Here is an 18,828-nt window from a genome sequence, read left to right as displayed (position 1 = left end):
CAACTACAACAATTCTCTTACCTCTGAAATGGGGTAATTCAAACTTGTCAAACGGCCATGACTCAAGCATTTCGCTCGACATTCATGTTTTTCCTTTGAAAAGATTAAATTCTTGTTAGGCTGGTTTAGATGAAGGTATTAAGTGTCAATGAATGAACCTCATTTCGTTGGCACTTCAATACCATCATCTAAAGCAAGCCTAACAAAAATTTATTTTTTTCAAAGGAAAACATGAATGTCGGGTGGCAGTGGCTTGGTTAAGGGAAACCACCGGAGCCGTAGCGAAAGCGAGTCTTCATAGGGCTATTGTCACTACTTATGGACCTGAAATGCTTGAGTCCTGTTGTTTGGCAAGTTTGAATTTACCCCATTCAAAGGTAAGACAATTGTTGTAGTTGGGAGGTACAAACGTCCATTTGCAACAATTGTCTTCCTCTGAAAGATGTAATTCAAACTTGTTAAACGGCAGGAATCCAGCATGTGATGTGCATCTTGAACAATGGTATTCAAGTGTCAAGGAATGCACCTCATTCTTTTGACACTTTAATACCATCATTCAAGATGCTCATTGGATTATGCAGTCCTGCTGTTTAGCAAGTCTGAATTTGCCTCATTCAGTGGTAAGATAATTGTTGTAGTTGGAAGGTACATTCTAGAATATAATGTAATGCAATGTAATGTGATAACATATATGTAATATCCCGCTAAATTTTAAATAATCCGTTGTATCAGTTGAACATGTTAGAACTGAAGTAATTTTTGAAAGGTTAATTATTTATTGAGAAACGCGACGATATTCGGTAAATATCTAACACATTATTTCAATGAACTTGAGGAATTACATGGTTATGAGTTGATAAAGGGTAATTGTGTCTTTTCCCTGGAAGGGCATTTTGGTCATTTGGGACTTAAGATTTTTTTAAAAAAGTTGGACCCATTTTCCCCATCTCATTTTCTTCCAACTTCTTCTCTCAAAATCTAGAATCCTCTTTCCCCTTCTCCTTACCAAATACGGCCCTCACCATGAGCCACCCTATCATCCAATTTTTCATCAATTCTTCATGGAAATCATGTTGTAAATAGTTCAAGTGTATTCTTTAGAGTGGAATAAGCAAGAAATAAGCTTCAAAATTCATCCTCCCTCCTTAATTCCTCATGACCACCCCTCTCTTTCAACTTTCCAATTCTTCATTTTTCTTTCAAATTCCATGGAAAGCAACTTATAAGCATGTTTTTGGAGCAACCAAGAGTGGAATAACACTAGGAATGTAATTTATGTTGTGGTGATTATGATAGTGACTTGGCTGATACATACGGAGCTAGGGAATTACATTCAAGGTTAATTACGGATGCCCTCATGGTTGAGGTTTGAAATGCAAAATAAGTGAGACGGGTCTATGCTATTTTTAAAGGATTAAAGGTGAGTTCCTTAGTTAGTTAACTCTTCCTTTCGGTAGTTTGAACTATGTCATTTTGACTTTGTTATTTACTTTTACTTGGTACAAACGAGGTTTTTATGGTTATGCTAAGTCATGATAATGTGAATGAAATTTTATATGATATCAATGTTATGAAAGTGTTGATTGTAACGCCCCAATTTTATTTAATTATTTTTGATTGATTTAAAGTCTTTTATGTGATTTTAAATGATTATGTTCATTTTATGATGTGGTGTATTTTATTAAATGTCTATTTGTATTATTTAATAGAATAAGTGAAGAAATAGAGTTATTTTGAAGTTAGGGGAGTTAATTAGGATTTATTAGAATTAAGGGGAGTTTAATAGAAAAAAAAGGAAGTTACATTTTGGGAGTTAAGAAAAGAGAAGTCAGAGAAAACATTCTTACGTGAAAACATCAGTTTTGGGAGAAAACCAGAGAAACCAAGGAAGAGCCAAGAGAATCAGATTTTGTGGAATTTCTTCATCTGAATTAAGGTAAGGGTGAGGTTTACTTTCAATAGTATAGATTGTAATTCTAATTTTGGATTTAACATGTTTCTGGTAGAAATTGGGAAAATTTGGGATTAGGTTTTGATTATTGATTTTTGAATGAAAAAGTGTAGAAACCATAGAATTGAATGGTGAAAAGAGTGGTTAATCAGGTAGGTTAGTGATGGGTTAACTTTTTAATGATAGGGTAATCATATGGTGATGATTATGGATGATTTTGGAGAGTTTAGGGTCAAGAAATGGAGCCAAGGAGGCTCCCATGGTAGAAAATCGTAGAAAAATCTGTAATTTCAATATGTAGGAAGCTGTCGAAATCATGAGGCGATGATAGTGATCGTGAGGCGATTTTGACAGAAAATCTGTAATTTCAATATGTAGGAAGCTGTCGAAATCATGAGGCGATGATAGTGATCGTGAGGCGATTTTGACAGAAAATCTGTAATTTCAATATGTCTGATGCATGCCCTGTTTCATGTTCTTGCGTCTTTTTCACACGTTTCTGTTTTGAATTGGCCTTTGGTGTGAACATGAAAGTTGTAGATAATTTTGTTAGCTTCCCTATGGCTTTGGTTTGACATGAAAGTGATATTTGGTTTTTGAGATATTATGAAAATACTCCAAGGAGGTCTTATTGAAATTTTATGAAAATTCAGCATAACCATTTCTAAGTGAATCCAAAACTTATGGGATAATTCCAAAGCTCCAAACTAGAAGTGCCATGAGTTCAATTAAACTGTGCATTTTTCTGGTGTTGTTGACTTGAATATACTGAACTGTAATTGACTGTGATGAATGCATTTATCTAATTGAATTATGTATGATGTTGCATTATGGAGTGGTGAGTCATATAGTACATATGCATTAGTTGGAGTTGTATGTAGATATACACAAGCGGAGTCAGTTGCATAAGCATAAAAGCGGTGAGGGCTTCTGCCCTGGAACGCCTTGTCGTTCAAAGCGGTGGAACACATTGTTGTTCAAAGCGGTGTTTAGCGGTTGTTATCACGATTTTGGGGTATCAAGTCATTAATTAGGCTTGAACCTTTCAATCTTTGATATTCTCTATTTTTTCTTGGGAAGGGCAAAATTGAGAAAACCCTTAGAAATTCTAAGTTCGGGGGTTGTTTTCGTTACGGGAAGGTGTTAGGCACCCGCAATGACTATAGTACTCTATAGGAGCCGTTTTCTTAGTTTTATGTCTACGCTTTATTTTTAATGCTATTTATTAAAAAAAAAGAAGTTGATTATGTTAAGAATGGAGGGAGGAAAATGTTTGAAGTTTTATTTTATTGGACTTGGAGAGGTTTTGACCTCTTGCCTACATACCCTTTTAAGGGTTCAAAATGCCATGTAGTTCTCTTTCAAAAATGTTTTTGTGTGTTTCAATTGATTTTAAGTTTTGAAAAAAGGTTTTAAAGAAGGGAAAGAAGCCGTAAAGGCATGAGAGAAAAAAAATGGTGAGTGGTTGGTATTTATTAAAGAAAAGAGTCTAAGTTGGAATTAAAGTTCATTTGAGTTTGATTAAGAAAATAAAGGGAAAAATCAATGGAGTTTTGACTCCAAAGTTTGTTTGGAAAAAAAATTTCAAGTGATGGAATTTGCTTATTTTTTGGAAAATTGATATTTTTCTAAGCATCGCATTTCCTAAGCATACATCTAAAGCGGTAAATCGACATACAACGTGTGTGCGTGTCGGTGCTTGTGTCGGTGTACATCGTTAGAGAGTCCTTGTCCGTTACATTGGCCCTAATTTACATTCTATGGTCTTGCAAGAAATTAAAAAGGAAATTTAAACTACCTAAAATATTACATGCCATTTTAACATAGAAAATAAAAGGAAAATAATGCCTAAACTATGAGAAATTGAGATGAAAGAGGTAAGATGCTCATGAGGTGAATGAAACATGAAATGAAATGGTTAGCGATATAAGGCATAAAAATGGTAAAAAAGGTAAACAATATTGAATAGGATAGCAAAAAGAAAAGAGCAATGGAGTGAAATAAAATGGTAAAATATACCTAAAATTTGTTATAACACTTAGACATGCACATGACCCATAATTCTCTCACCATAGCAATTTTTAAAGAGGTTTGATTTTAAGCTATAATGTGAGAATAACAAGGACACATACAAGCCAAGCATTATAACACATTTCTAGAGATATTTTGCACTTTATTTCTTGACAAAAACACACATTACTTGCAAAACAAGAAAAATTAAAATTCGCATCACACAAACAGTAAACCACACATAGGATCAGAGACATATTCATCATGAAATTGCATATTAATCACTCATATCATGCACCAAGACCATGAACACAATGTGACAAAAAAACTCACAAGAAATTCCATTAAAAAGTAAAAAAAACATCAAGAACTATCACATACATTTTTTATTAGTTTTTCAATGTGTAAAAGCATCACAAGAAATACCAAAAATGAATTAAAAACAATAGGAATTTTTCTAGAATTTTTGAGAGAAAAATTGAGCAAGTAGGGGTTCAAATAGCAAGAAAACAGGATGCAAATAGCATAAAATAAGAAAAAAATGCAGAAATAACCAAACTGAAAACCCAAGCCCAAAACCCATGGATCTGGATGCACAGGGAGCGTTGGATTGATCCAGGAAGCCAAACCCTAGATCTAAAGGCTAAGAATGAAGGGAAAGAACCAGAAATAAACCGGACCGGTTCACTTGTTTATAAAAAGGCTTATGGACCGGTTTTTTTCATTTCTTCCTCTTTCTTCTCTCTCTTCTCTCATTCTAGTGAGAGAAGCTCTCACTTCTCTCCTCCCTCTCTCTCACCGGAAACTGGAAAAGGAAGATGAACTTCATCTTCTCCGGTGAGGTTTGTTCCTCCGGCGTGGTGGCCGGCCGCCCAAGGGGGGCGGCGCCGCCGCCGGAGTTGAACAAACTTCTCCGATTTCGAAATTTTTTACATTTTTAGATATCCTTTTTTGTTCTAAACACGAATATGGCACTGGATTTTGCATGCAAAGCTCGAATCAACGTAGATCTACGCTTCTTGTTCGCGGTTTTGAAAGAAACTTTTTCAAGTTTTTTTACTTTTTTCGAATGGAATCTTTTAGAATTTCATAGATCTACACTTGATTCGTCTTTGTTGATGTTCTTGAGAAAAAAAAGATGAAGTTTGAGTTTTACCTGTGATTTTCGGTTGGAGATTTCGAATATGTTCTTCGGAAAACTTCGATTTGATTCTGTTTGTGGATTTTGCTGCGTGAATCCGAAAATAAATCGGTTATTCTTCTTCACCGGTTCGATTTCTTCTTCTTCTGTTTTCTCTTCTCAGATCCTTCGTGATCGTGCTTGAGTTCGTCACTGATGGTGATGAATTCGCACTGGAATTGCGAAGGAAATGGTTCAATGATGATGATTCAGTGATGAATCACTGAGAACTGTAAAGAAATCAAAGAAAAATTGTTGAATTCTGGTTCTGGAAAAGTTAGGGTTTTTTGATCTGTTCTTGGTGATTTTCTGTTTTGATCTAACTGAATGGAGAGAGAAAGTTGAAATCTGTTTTTGGTGATGTGTCAATGATTGTGTGGATCTGTGCAGATTTGACTCTATTTATAGGCTGTCATGTGTGATTCTGGACCAATGAGAAAAGGACATCTGTTTTGGGACTTTTCTGCAAAAAAAGAAAATTAAAAGACTGGACAGCAAATAAGAAAAACGACTAAAAAATGCAATTTTTAAAGAGTAGTGGACAAAAATGCAATTCTGGAAATTGTTTGAGGGACTAAAATGTAATTAAAAATAAAATTGAATTAAAATTGGTAATTTGGAAAAAAAAAGTAAAGTGAAACCTAAAATAAAATCAACAAAAGGACTAAAATGAACCAATTACAAAAATGAGGTATTTTAAAATACCTTTCTGCCGAAATTTTGACAGGAAAAGACCAAAATGCCCCTAGGGACTAAACTGACTCAAACTGACTCAGATGGAATTTTTGAAATGGTTTTTTTTTAAACAAAGACTCGAGAATGATTTGTACAGACAAGTTGAAAAGAATCAGAGGCAAACACAGGAACTAAAATGGGCTCCACTGCAGGAAATGACCAAAATACCCTTTTTGTATGATTTTTTGAAATAAAATGCAAGGAAAGTAATGCAATGTTTCAGAGAGTTTTCAAATGACTTGTGATGCAAGAAAAACACTTTGGATAGTTTTATGCAAGAAAATCATGCTTGAACGTACTTTGAGACAGAAACAGTAAAATATGCAGACGAAGAGAGAGTAGAGATTCGGAGTAAAACAATAGCGAATTGACAATTATCAGTGTTAGAAAAGAAATTTGAACGAGTATTTTTAGGTCCAAAATCAGGGTATAACAGCTGCCCCTATTTAAGTTTCTTTGTCCGGAGGGTCAAGAGACGAAGTCTTTGGCTTGACGGGACGAAGATACTTAAATATTAACATTTGCACTGCGTTTTGGACGTAAAAATACGCTTGCACATTTTCAAATATCATGAATGCCATGCAACATTTGGATTATGAATGCGAGACAAACGAGAGTCGGAACTAACAAAAGATGTCGTATCCATTGCGGGATTGGTAGACATTGGCAAGATAACAGATAACAGGGTAGGTAGGGAACTAGAAACAAATTGACGGGTACAAGCTGCTCTTGGATTGAGCTGGGCACTTGACCGGGAATAAAGGCAGACAGACAGGTGCGAGTTGTTCATGGATTCGAACTGGTCACTCGACCAAAATCATAGACATATAGACAGGTACGAGCTGTTCTTGGATTTGAACTGGTTACTCGACTGAAATCATGGACATATAGACAGGTACGAGCTGTTCTTGGATTTGAACTGGTTACTCGACTGGGGTCATGGAAAAGTAGATAGGTAAGAGTTGTTCTTGGATTCGAACTGGTCACTCTACCGGAGACAAAGGCAAATAGACAGGTGCGAGCTTGTTCTTGGATGCGAACTGGTTACTCCATCGGAGACATAAACAAACAGACAGGTGCAAGCTGCTCTTGGATTTGAACTAGCCACTTGACCGGACAGAAACAAATAGACAGGTACAAGCTGTTCTTGGACTTGAACTAGCCACTTGACCGAACAGAAACAAATAGACAGGTACAAGCTGTTCTTGGACTTGAACTAGCCACTTGACCGAACAAAAACAAATTCACTGGGGTTTAGTTTTATTGACAAAACATAGATTGAAACTGACTTGACGTTGATTTGATTTGAAAGGTAGAAATTGACCAATATTATTGGCTCACAAGATTTTGATAGAGAACCTGACATAAGTATTGAATTGAGACTGATGTTGACATTGGAAATGCAATATGCATAGATGATATAACAGTTTTATCAAATGTGTGGGCACGTAATATGCATGATTATGCATGTATGAGAGCTTGTAATGCATGACTGTTGGTAGTTTGTAGACACAGTTTCGCAGAGACAGACAAGACATTGGAGTATTGGGCACGTAGTGGCTCGTGCTATATTACACATTCCTGGAAATTCTCTTTGGAGATAACGCCGTTGGGAGACGTATCGGAACCATGGCTGAGGGCAGATAGCTATGCAACTTGCTGGGGATAGAATCTCGGAAGGCTTTACTGGGGATAATGCCGTCATTGCCGGGTGTTTCAATGTTGGGTGTACTGTGGATGTCGCATCTGTGGTCAATGCTTTTTGCATGTCATTTTCTCAATTTTTTATCATTATTTTTTTTGCAACCCATTTTTGCCTGGATCGCCCTTTCGGGTTTTCGATCCACCGGGGAAATAAATTCTTTTCATTGCCCCATTTTTGCCTGAACTGCCCTTTCGGGTTTTCAATCCAGCGGGGTGCTCATTTTTGCCTAAGTCGCCCTTTCGGGTTTTCAACTTAGCGAGCCTATTCATTTTCATGCATTTTCATTCTGTTTTTTCATTCTTGCCATTGACCACAGACTATCCTGGGGAAGAATCTGCTTGTAACACATATTGAAATAGACATCAACATACGCTCGCTCATGCATGTTTCGTTTGAATGTACCATGTTGCTCAGGTTTGCTTTCAAAATAGACAAAAAACTTTTTCAATTTTCAAGATGTTTGTTTCAAGCATTTGTCATTATCAAAATAGAAAAAAAATGTTTTTGTACATAGCTTTGAAAGTAGAAAGAAAATAGAGTTTCAAACAAAAGCACAGGCTCAAATTGATGTATAAGAGTGGTGGTCAGCCGAAGGCGTGACTCCACGGATTTACAAAGCTTGGAAAATGGTAATTTTATTGGTTGGTGGTACATTGAACACAGTAACCACTATATTTCCTAGAAACTTTGAATTCGCAAGCATAGGAGTTTCTGATGAAGATGGTCATTAACAGCTGCAGATGCCTCAAGGGGATGGTGGTTTGCCAGATATAGTTACTTGCCTTTTGTTTCAACCTCATTTTTGCATGAACCGCCCTTGCGGGTTTTCGGCCCATCGAGACGCTCATTCTTGCCTGAGTTGCGTACAATCTCAGCGAGCTTTTTCATATTTGTTTTTTTTGTCCCTTATTTTTGCCTGGACCGCCCTTTCGGGTTTTCGACCTACCACGCTGTTCTTTTCATATATCTAGGCAAAGTATTTCTTGACTATATCAGCATTCACAGGATTTGGAAGTTCTACACCATCCATGTGTGTAAGAATTAAAGCACCACCAGAGAAGGCCTTATTGACAACATAAGGACCTTCATAGTTAGGCGTCCACTTGCCCCTTGGGTTGGGTTGCTGGCTTATCCTCCTTTTCAATACAAGTTCACCTTCCTTGAATTCTCGAGGATGGACTTTCTTGTCAAAGGCAGTCTTCATCTGTTATCGCGATTTTCGGGTGTCAAGTCATTAATTAGGCTTGAACCTTTCAATCTTTGATATTCTCTATTTTTTCTTGGGAAGGGCAAAATTGAGAAAAACCCTTAGATTCGAAGTTCGGGGGTCGTTTTCGCTACGGGAAGGTGTTAGGCACCCGGAACGATTATGGTATTCCATAAGAACCGCTCTCCTAAGTTTATTTCTACGCTTTATTTTTATTGCCTACTTATTGAAAAAAAAGTTTTATTTGAGTGAAGAATGGGGGGGAGAAAGTGTTTGAGGTTTTATTTTAGTGGACTTGGAGAGGTTTTGACCTCATGCCTACATACCCATTTAAGGGATCAAACTCCATGTAGTTCATTCTCAAAAAATGTTTTTATGTGTTTGGTTGATTTTAATTTTTGTTGGAAAATGATTTTGGAGAAAAGAAAGAGGCCTTAAAGGCATAAGAGAAGGAAATGGTGAGTGTTGGTTCAATTGTTTATTAAAAAATGCCTAAGTAGGAATTAGGATTCATTTGGATTTGTTTAAGAAAATAAAGAAAAAAAATCCATTGGAGTTTTGACTCCAAGGTTTGTTTGGAAAAATTTGAGTGATGGAATTGTTTCATTATTTTTGAAAATTGGCATTTGTCTAAAAATCGCGTTTCCTAAGTATACATCTAAACGGTAATCATGCAACATGTGTGCGTGTCGGTGTACATCACTTATAGTGTCCATAGTCCTTTACATTGAGTCCTAGATACATGCTATGGTCTTGCAAAGAATTCAAAAAGGAACTAATCTATCTAAAATTATTACAAACCCAATTGATATAGAAATGAATAGAAAAATGATACCAAAACTATGGGATGAATGAAATGTGAGATGAAATGGTTAGTATCATAAAGCATGAAAATAGTAGAAAGGTAAACAAAATTGAATAGAATAGCAAGCGAAGAAAAAAGGTAATGAAATGAAATAAAGTGGCAAAATATACCTAAAATTGGCTATGAAACTTAGACATGCATATGACCTATAATCCCCTCATTATAGCAATGTTAAAGGGGTTTGATTTTGAGCTATAATGTGGGAACAAATAGGACATATTCAAACCAAGAATCATGACACATTTTCAAAGATATTTTGCACTTTATTTCTTGATAAAAACACACATTGCTTGCAAAACAAGAAAGACATGAAGATCTACATCCACAATCAGCAAGATATACGCATGATCAGCAACATATTCATCATGAAATTACACACCAATCATCCACATCACATGCCAACATTTTATGAGAAAATATACCACAAAAATACACAAACTTAGATCACACACAAAATTAATCAAGGAAAAATAACACACACATTTTTATCATTTTTTAAACCACTGGAAAATACCACCAAAGTATTAAAACGTGTTAAGAAACATATAACAATTTTTTTAGAATTTTTAGAGAAAAGATTGAGCATGCAGAGGTTCAGTTAGCAAAAAAAGCAGGGTGCAGATAGCAGGAAAATGGCAAAAACGCATAGGAACCTTAAGCCCAAACCCAAAGCCCACACTCAGCAGCCTGATGACACAGGGAGCGTTGGATTAATCCAACGCTCAAGATCAAACAAGATAAACCGGTCTTGAGCCGGACCGGTTCAATGGCCTATATATATGTCTCAAGACCGGTTTATTCATTTGCTCCCTGCTCTTTCTCTCTCTAAACTTCTCTCTTCTCTCAGACCTCTCGCCTCTCTCTAAAACTCACCGCCGGTGAGGATGAAGCAACGGCGGAGACCTTGAAGGTCCGCCGGAACCTTCATCTTCTCCGGCGAGATTATGCACTTTCCGGTGACCTAATTTTCCAGAATTCAAAAATTTTTACATCAATCAAAACCTCTCTTCAATCTAAACATGATTTCACCGCTGATTTTCGCAAATAATGATTGAATCGTCGTAGATCTGAGGTTTTTTTCTCCGGTTTTAAAAGTTAGGGTTTCACATTTTTTGAAGGAGAAACCTCTAAATCTTCGCGGATCTGTGTTTATTTGTTTCTGGTTGATATTTTTTGAAAGAAAAATAGAGGAAACGAGGCTTTGAACGACGTAGATCCTGGAATTTATTTTCGGTTTTGATGACGTTTTTAGGTCTTCAATCTTTTTGAACCAAAACGTTTTCCTTTTCCAAGATCTACATCGCCTTGGCTTCGTTATTGCTTTTGAGGAAGAAAATTGAAGTTTAAGCGTTTACCTGAGTTTTAATGGAGATTTTGTTGGATTTCTTCGGAAACACTTGATTCTTCGTTTTCTGTGTTGTTGATTTGGTTGCTGGACCGGAAATAAACCGGTGATTTCACTGGTTCTGCTTCTTCGTCTTCTTCGCCGGTTTAAACTTTGCTTCTTTTCCTCTTCCTCTCACTCATTCCTTCGTGATCGGTGCTGGAGTTTGCCAATGGCGAATTCGCACCTTGAATTGCGAAGGAAACCGATTCGATGATGAAGATTCAGCGATGAATCTTTGAGAATTGCGAAGGATTCACTGAATTTTGTGTTGAATTGTGATTCTAGAAAAATCTAGGGTTTGAGTGTTCTTGGTGATTTCTGAGTTTTGATCCTAACAGAAAGGAGAGAGAAATCTTTCTTTGGTTTGTGATGTGGCGTGTGATTAATGGTTCTCCTCTTGACTTGTACAGTAAATGCGCCTTTTATAGGCTGCCTTGTGTGCTTCTGAACCAATGAGAAAATGACACCTGTCTTGGACTTAAGGACCTTGCTGCAAAAAGGAAAAATAAAAGGACTAAACTGCAATAATAAAAAAATGGACTGAAATGAAATTTTCAAATGTTTTGGACTAAAATGCAATTTTAGAAACTGTCTCAGGGACTAAAATGCAATTAAAAATAAAATTGGACTAAAATTGGTAATTTGAAAAAACGTAAAGTGAAACCAAAAATAAAATCAACAAAAGGACTAAAATGAACCAGCTACAAAAATGAGGTATTTTAAAATACCTCTCTGCCGAAATTTTGACAGGAAAAAGACCAAAATGCCCCTAGGGACTAAACTGACTCAAACTGACTCAGATGCAATTTTTGAAATGATTTTTTTAAACAAAGACTCAACAATAATTCGTACAGACAAGTTGAAAAGACTCAGAGGCAAACACAGGGACTAAAATGGGTTCCACTGCAGGAAATGACCAAAATACCCTTTTGTATGATTTCTGAAATAAAATGCAAGAAAAGTAATGCGACGTTTCAGAGAGTTCTTAAATGACTTGTAATGTCAGAAAAGACAGAGGCAGTAAAATTCGTTTAAAAAGAGAGTAAGGATTCAGAGTAAAATAACAGAGAATTGACAAATATCAGTGTTAAAAAAGGAAATTTGAACGAGTATTTTTTAGGTCCAAAATCAGGGTATAACATCATCCTTGCTTGGTATGACTGTCCGCGAGCCATGGCATCCATACGTTTTTCCTCAACCAAATTCAACTGATCATACCGGCTTTGGCACCATTCAGCCTCGGATAACTTTGCTTCCATGACCACACGGAGAGATGGGATCTCCACTGTAACGCCCACTTTCGTTTAATCGTTATTTAATCGAGTTTAGGTGATTATATTATATTTATATAATATATGTATGATTTTGATATGTTTTGATAAATTGTGGTGATTTTGGTGATTTGATTGATGACGTGTTAGGTTATGAGTTTTGGAGGATTTGATAAGATTAGAGAATTTATTTTATTGTTAAATAAAATAAAGATTTGAAAAATATTTAGTTGAGGGCTGTTTTGATATTTTAGATAGTTTTGGGGGAGAAAGTGAGATAAGATAAGTTATTAGAAAGAGGTATAAATAGGAGAAGACCTAATATTATTAGAAACTCATTGTACGTGAAAACTTTTGGAAAAGGGAGAAAAAGCCAAGTCTAGAGGAACCAAGGTAGAGTGCTGCGATTTCTTCATAACCAGGTAAGGGTGAGACTAATAATTCAATAATGTTAATTACTGTAATTCTGATGATTAGTTGACCAAGTTAGGATTGATTTAGAAAAGTTTTGGAATTAGGTTAAAGCCCTAAAAATTGATGATCAAACGGTAAAACTTGTTTAGATTGATGTAAGAACCGTCCTATAACCTTAGAACATGTTTAGGATGAATTCTGGAATCAAAATTAGGCTTTGAACCATGTTGTGTGATGGATTTTTGAGAAAAACCCTAGTCTGCCCGTGCTTCTGTTCATCGCTCGCCACGGCGAGTGATGATCATCGCCTCGCGAGTGATGAACTTCATCGCTCGCCACGCGAGCCCCTTTCCTTCGCCTCGCGAGTTGTTTGGTTCAACTCGCCATGGCGAGCAACCTTCCTCGCCTCGCGAGCTTAGGCAGAGTGCATGTCATATTTCGTGTTTCGACCTTTTTAGTTGAATCTTGTATGCCTTTAAGTGCCTAAACATACCTAGAGATGATTAGGAATGATTTTAGGACAGGATTGAACCCAAAACAACATTAGTTGGGAATCTGAGTGGTACTCGCCATGGCGAGTAAGAACTCTCGCCTCGCGAGTAAGTCCAGAATGTAGCTGTTTGAGTGGTTGTGCGATCTGTGTCGCACCTTTTGATCAAGAGTGAACCCCTAATTGGTAATGAGACCTTATGATAACGTTTAATGCAGTCTGTAAAAGCTATTAAGATATGTTGATATTAATTGAGCATGATTAATGTATTATGCAATATGTGAGATATAATGAAACGATTATGATTCTATTGAATTGCTGTTGATATATTGATATCTCCTTGCTGATATGTGACTTGACTATGCTGCTGCTGTTATTTAACTGAGTATGCAATGCTTATTTATGAATATAATGAAAATGATGACGTTTTGCATCAAGTTATTGAATGCACATGATTACGATGATTATGATGTTTTGTTCATATGTGTCCATGCATAGCATATCATTGAGCTTAGTCCTCACCACGAAAATTAGGAGCTTTGTCCTCCGCACGTTTTATAGGAGCTTTGTCCTCCGCACGATTAAAGTATATTAATACTTATGATGGTGATTGGTACCACATGCATATAAGGAGTCTAGGAGCATTGTCACATTGACATGATTAAGATGCCTTGTTGATAATGAATGGATATGTGATTATGTGATAAGTGTTATTTGATTATGTGATGTTGTTTATAATGATTGGATATATGATTACGTGATAACTGTTTAGCATTTATGCAAAGTTAATAATGGAATGTTTATGATGTTAATTATGATTCGCAATTACATTGATTAATGTTATTTTATTATGAAATCTCGCCCCTTCTGCTTGAAAACGTTGCCCTTCGTATGGGTAACTTGCAGGTGATCGTGCTTAGTGTGCAGTTGCTTCGTGAGTTGGCCTTGCCTTCACTGTGTCGTCTAGGTCGCTCTGATACGTAACGGGATGGGGTTTAATGCTATAACATGCTTCATTCTTTTACGTGAACTGCTTATGTTTTGATAAACTCTTTTGAGATACTTATTGGGCCTGCGTGCCGAAAACGTTTATGATTTATGTTTATGATTTTCCGCTGCTATGTTAAAGATATTTGTGAAGGTTAAATCATTATTTAACTGTTTTGGATTACGTTTCTATGTGATATCCCGTTTATGGTTTTTACTCTGATAATTGTTTAAGAAATTTGTATATTGGGAAAACGGGGTGTTACAATTGGTATCAGAGCAGGTCGATCCGTCCGGTCAATTAGAGAGTCGTGTCGAGTCTTAGTAATATTTATATTACTATCTTATGTTGATTGTTGCTACTTTTGTAGAATATCCGAAATGGCTGGAAGGAATGATGCTGCGTTAGCTGCTGCTCTTCAAGCTGTTGCCCAAGCTGTGGGACAACAACCTAACGTGAATGCTGGTGCAAATGCTGAAGCTAGGATGTTGGAGACGTTCATGAAGAAGAACCCTCCGACTTTCAAAGGACGTTATGACCCTGATGGAGCCCAGACGTGGCTTAAGGAGATTGAGAGGATTTTCCGAGTTATGCAGTGCACTGAAGATCAGAAGGTGCGGTTTGGTACTCATCAGCTGGCCGATGAAGCTGATGACTGGTGGGTTGCTATTCTGCCTACCCTCGAGCAGGAAGGAGCTGTTGTGACTTGGGCTGTTTTCAGGAGAGAGTTCCTGAGAAGATACTTTCCGGAAGATGTTCGCGGGAAGAAAGAGATCGAATTCCTTGAGCTGAAGCAAGGAAATATGTCCGTGACAGAGTATGCTGCCAAGTTCGTGGAGCTGTCTAAGTTCTATCCGCACTATACTGCAGAGAATGCTGAGTTCTCGAGATGCATCAAGTTCGAGAACGGTTTGAGGCCCGACATTAAGAGGGCGATTGGATACCAACAGCTGAGAGTTTTTCAGGACTTGGTTAATAGCTGTAGGATCTACGAAGAGGACACGAAGGCTCACTACAAGGTAGTGAATGAGAGGAAGGGCAAGGGACAGCAGAGTCGTCCTAAGCCGTACAGTGCCCCTGCTGATAAAGGGAAACAGAAGATGGTCGACGTTAGGCGGCCTAAGAAGAAGGATGCTACTGAGATTGTGTGCTTCAATTGTGGTGAGAAAGGCCACAAGAGCAACGCCTGTTCTGAGGAAATCAAGAAGTGTGTCCGGTGTGGTAAGAAGGGTCATGTCGTAGCTGATTGTAATCGTGCAGACATTGTGTGCTTTAACTGCAATGGAGAGGGTCACATTAGTTCACAGTGTACTCAGCCTAAGAGGGCGCCGACTACTGGTAGGGTCTTTGCTTTGACTGGGACTCAGACAGAGAATGAGGATCGTTTGATCAGAGGTACTTGCTATATTAATAATACTCCTTTAGTTGCTATTATTGATACTGGTGCTACGCATTGTTTTATTGCTTTCGATTGTGTTTCTGCTTTGGGTCTTGTTTTGTCTGATATGAATGGAGAGATGGTTGTCGAAACTCCAGCTAAGGGTTCGGTGACTACTTCTCTCGTATGTTTGAAATGTCCTTTGTCTATGTTTGGTCGTGATTTTGAAATGGATTTAGTTTGTCTACCTTTGAGTGGTATGGATGTGATTTTGGGTATGAACTGGTTAGAGTACAACCACGTTCTTATTAATTGTTTTAGCAAGTCAGTACATTTCTCTTCCGTCGAAGAGGAAAGTGGTGCAGAGTTTTTATCTACTAAGCAGCTGAAGCAACTGGAACGCGACGGTATCTTGATGTTTTCGTTAATGGCTACCTTATCTATTGAGAATCAAGCAGTGATTGATAGGTTACCGGTGGTGTGTGAATTTCCTGAAGTTTTTCCAGATGAGATTCCTGATGTGCCTCCAGAGAGAGAAGTTGAGTTTTCTATTGATCTTGTTCCTGGAACGAAGCCGGTCTCGATGGCACCTTATCGTATGTCTGCTTCTGAGTTATCTGAGTTGAAGAAACAGTTGGAAGACTTGCTTGAGAAGAAGTTTGTTAGACCAAGTGTTTCACCTTGGGGAGCGCCGGTTTTGCTAGTAAAGAAGAAAGATGGTAGTATGCGGTTGTGTATTGATTATCGGCAGTTGAACAAGGTAACTATCAAGAATAGGTATCCACTTCCGAGAATTGATGATTTGATGGATCAGCTAGTGGGTGCACGAGTTTTCAGCAAGATTGATTTGAGATCAGGTTATCACCAGATTAAAGTAAAAGACGAAGATATGCAGAAGACGGCTTTCAGAACGCGTTATGGTCACTATGAATATAAAGTTATGCCTTTCGGTGTGACCAATGCACCTGGAGTGTTTATGGAGTATATGAATCGCATCTTCCATGCATTTTTGGATCGGTTCGTAGTTGTGTTTATCGACGATATTTTGATCTACTCCAAGACTGAAGAAGAACATGCTGAGCATCTGAAGATTGTCTTACAAGTGTTGAAAGAGAAGAAGCTTTATGCTAAATTGTCTAAGTGTGAATTCTGGTTGAAAGAGGTGAGTTTCCTTGGCCATGTTATTTCCGGAGATGGAATTGCAGTGGATCCGTCTAAAGTTGAAGCGGTATCACAGTGGGAGACTCCTAAGTCAGTTACTGAGATTAGAAGTTTCTTGGGTTTAGCTGGTTACTATAGAAGGTTTATTGAAGGGTTTTCTAAGTTAGCTCTTCCGCTAACGCAGTTGACTTGTAAAGGTAAAACTTTTGTGTGGGACGTTCATTGTGAGAAAAGTTTCGGTGAATTGAAGAAACGGTTGACGACTGCTCCAGTGTTAATTTTGCCGAAGTCGGATGAACCTTTTGTGGTTTATTGTGATGCGTCCAAGTTGGGTTTAGGAGGTGTACTTATGCAAGAAGGTAAAGTGGTAGCTTATGCTTCAAGACAGTTGAGAGTTCATGAGAAGAATTATCCTACGCATGATCTCGAGTTGGCGGCTGTAGTCTTTGTATTGAAGATATGGAGACATTACTTGTATGGTTCGAGATTTGAGGTGTTTAGTGATCACAAGAGTTTGAAGTATTTGTTCGATCAGAAGGAATTGAATATGAGACAGCGAAGATGGCTCGAATTGTTGAAGGATTATGACTTTGGTTTGAATTATCATCCAGGTAAAGCTAATGTTGTTGCAGATGCCTTGAGTAGGAAGACATTGCACATGTCCGCCATGATGGTCAGAGAGTTCGAATTGCTTGAACAGTTTAGAGATATGAGTTTGGTTTGCGAATGGTCACCTCAGAGTGTGAAACTGGGTATGCTGAAGATTGATAGTGAATTTCTGAAAGGTATCAAGGAAGCACAGAAAGTTGATGTAAAGTTTGTGGACTTGTTGATTGCTAGAGATTAGACTGAAGACAGTGATTTTAAAATCGATGATCAAGGTGTGTTGAGATTCCGAGGAAGAATTTGTATCCCAGACAATGAAGAGATTAAGAAGATGATTCTTGAAGAGAGTCATAGAAGTAGCTTGAGTATTCATCCGGGAGCTACGAAGATGTATCATGATCTAAAGAAGATTTTCTGGTGGTCTGGTTTGAAACGAGATGTGGCACAGTTTGTGTATTCCTGTTTAGTTTGTCAGAAGTCGAAAGTTGAGCATCAGAAACCTGCTGGAATGATGGTACCTTTAGATGTGCCAGAATGGAAATGGGATTGTATATCGATGGATTTTGTGACGAGTTTGCCGAATACTCCGAGAGGGAACGACGCAATTTGGGTTATTGTTGATAGGTTGACGAAGTCAGCTCATTTCCTACCTATTAATATTAGTTTCCCTGTTGCCCAGTTGGCAGAGATTTACATCAAAGAGATTGTGAAGTTGCATGGTGTTCCTTCGAGCATTGTGTCAGATAGAGATCCAAGATTTACTTCTAGATTTTGGAAAAGTTTGCAAGAGGCCTTGGGTTCGAAGTTGAGATTGAGTTCGGCGTATCATCCACAGACAGATGGTCAGTCGGAGAGGACAATTCAGTCGCTAGAGGATTTGTTGAGAATTTGTGTTCTTGAGCAAGGAGGAACTTGGGATAGTCATCTTCCGTTGATCGAGTTCACATATAATAATAGTTATCATTCTAGTATTGGAATGGCACCGTTCGAGGCTTTGTATGGTCGGAGATGCAGAACTCCGTTGTGTTGGTTTGAATCGGGAGAAAGAGTGGTCTTAGGACCAGAGATTGTTCAGCAAACTACTGAGAAAGTTCAGATGATCCAAGAGAAAATGAAGGCGTCGCAGAGTCGACAAAAGAGTTATCATGATAAGCGTAGAAAAGATCTTGAGTTCCAAGAAGGAGACCACGTGTTTTTGAGAGTCACTCCTATGACTGGTGTAGGACGTGCTTTGAAGTCAAAGAAGTTGACCCCGAAGTTCATTGGTCCGTATCAGATATTGGAAAGAGTTGGAACGGTGGCTTACCGAGTGGGTTTACCGCCGCATCTTTCGAATTTGCACAACGTTTTTCATGTGTCGCAACTTCGAAAGTATGTTCCGGATCCATCTCATGTAATCCAAAGCGACGATGTGCAAGTTAGAGACAACCTTACGGTAGAGACTTTACCGGTAAGGATTGATGATCGTAAAGTGAAGACG

General features: G+C 37.7%; 1 long non-coding RNA gene across 1 annotated transcript in view; it reads left to right on the top strand.

Moving 5' to 3' along the window:
- The first annotated feature begins 968 nt into the window (after positions 1-968).
- LOC120579374 (uncharacterized) overlaps positions 969-18,828 on the top strand; it is a 51,049-nt gene continuing 33,189 nt past the window's right edge. The window contains exon 1 of the long non-coding RNA XR_005645176.1: positions 969-1,420. This is a non-coding gene — a long non-coding RNA (uncharacterized lncRNA). The remainder of the gene's footprint in view (positions 1,421-18,828) is intronic.

The sequence above is a fragment of the Medicago truncatula genome, chromosome 3 (assembly GCF_003473485.1).
Source record: "Medicago truncatula cultivar Jemalong A17 chromosome 3, MtrunA17r5.0-ANR, whole genome shotgun sequence".
Lineage (NCBI taxonomy): Eukaryota > Viridiplantae > Streptophyta > Magnoliopsida > Fabales > Fabaceae > Medicago > Medicago truncatula.
This window is presented reverse-complemented; position numbering and strand designations above follow the sequence as displayed.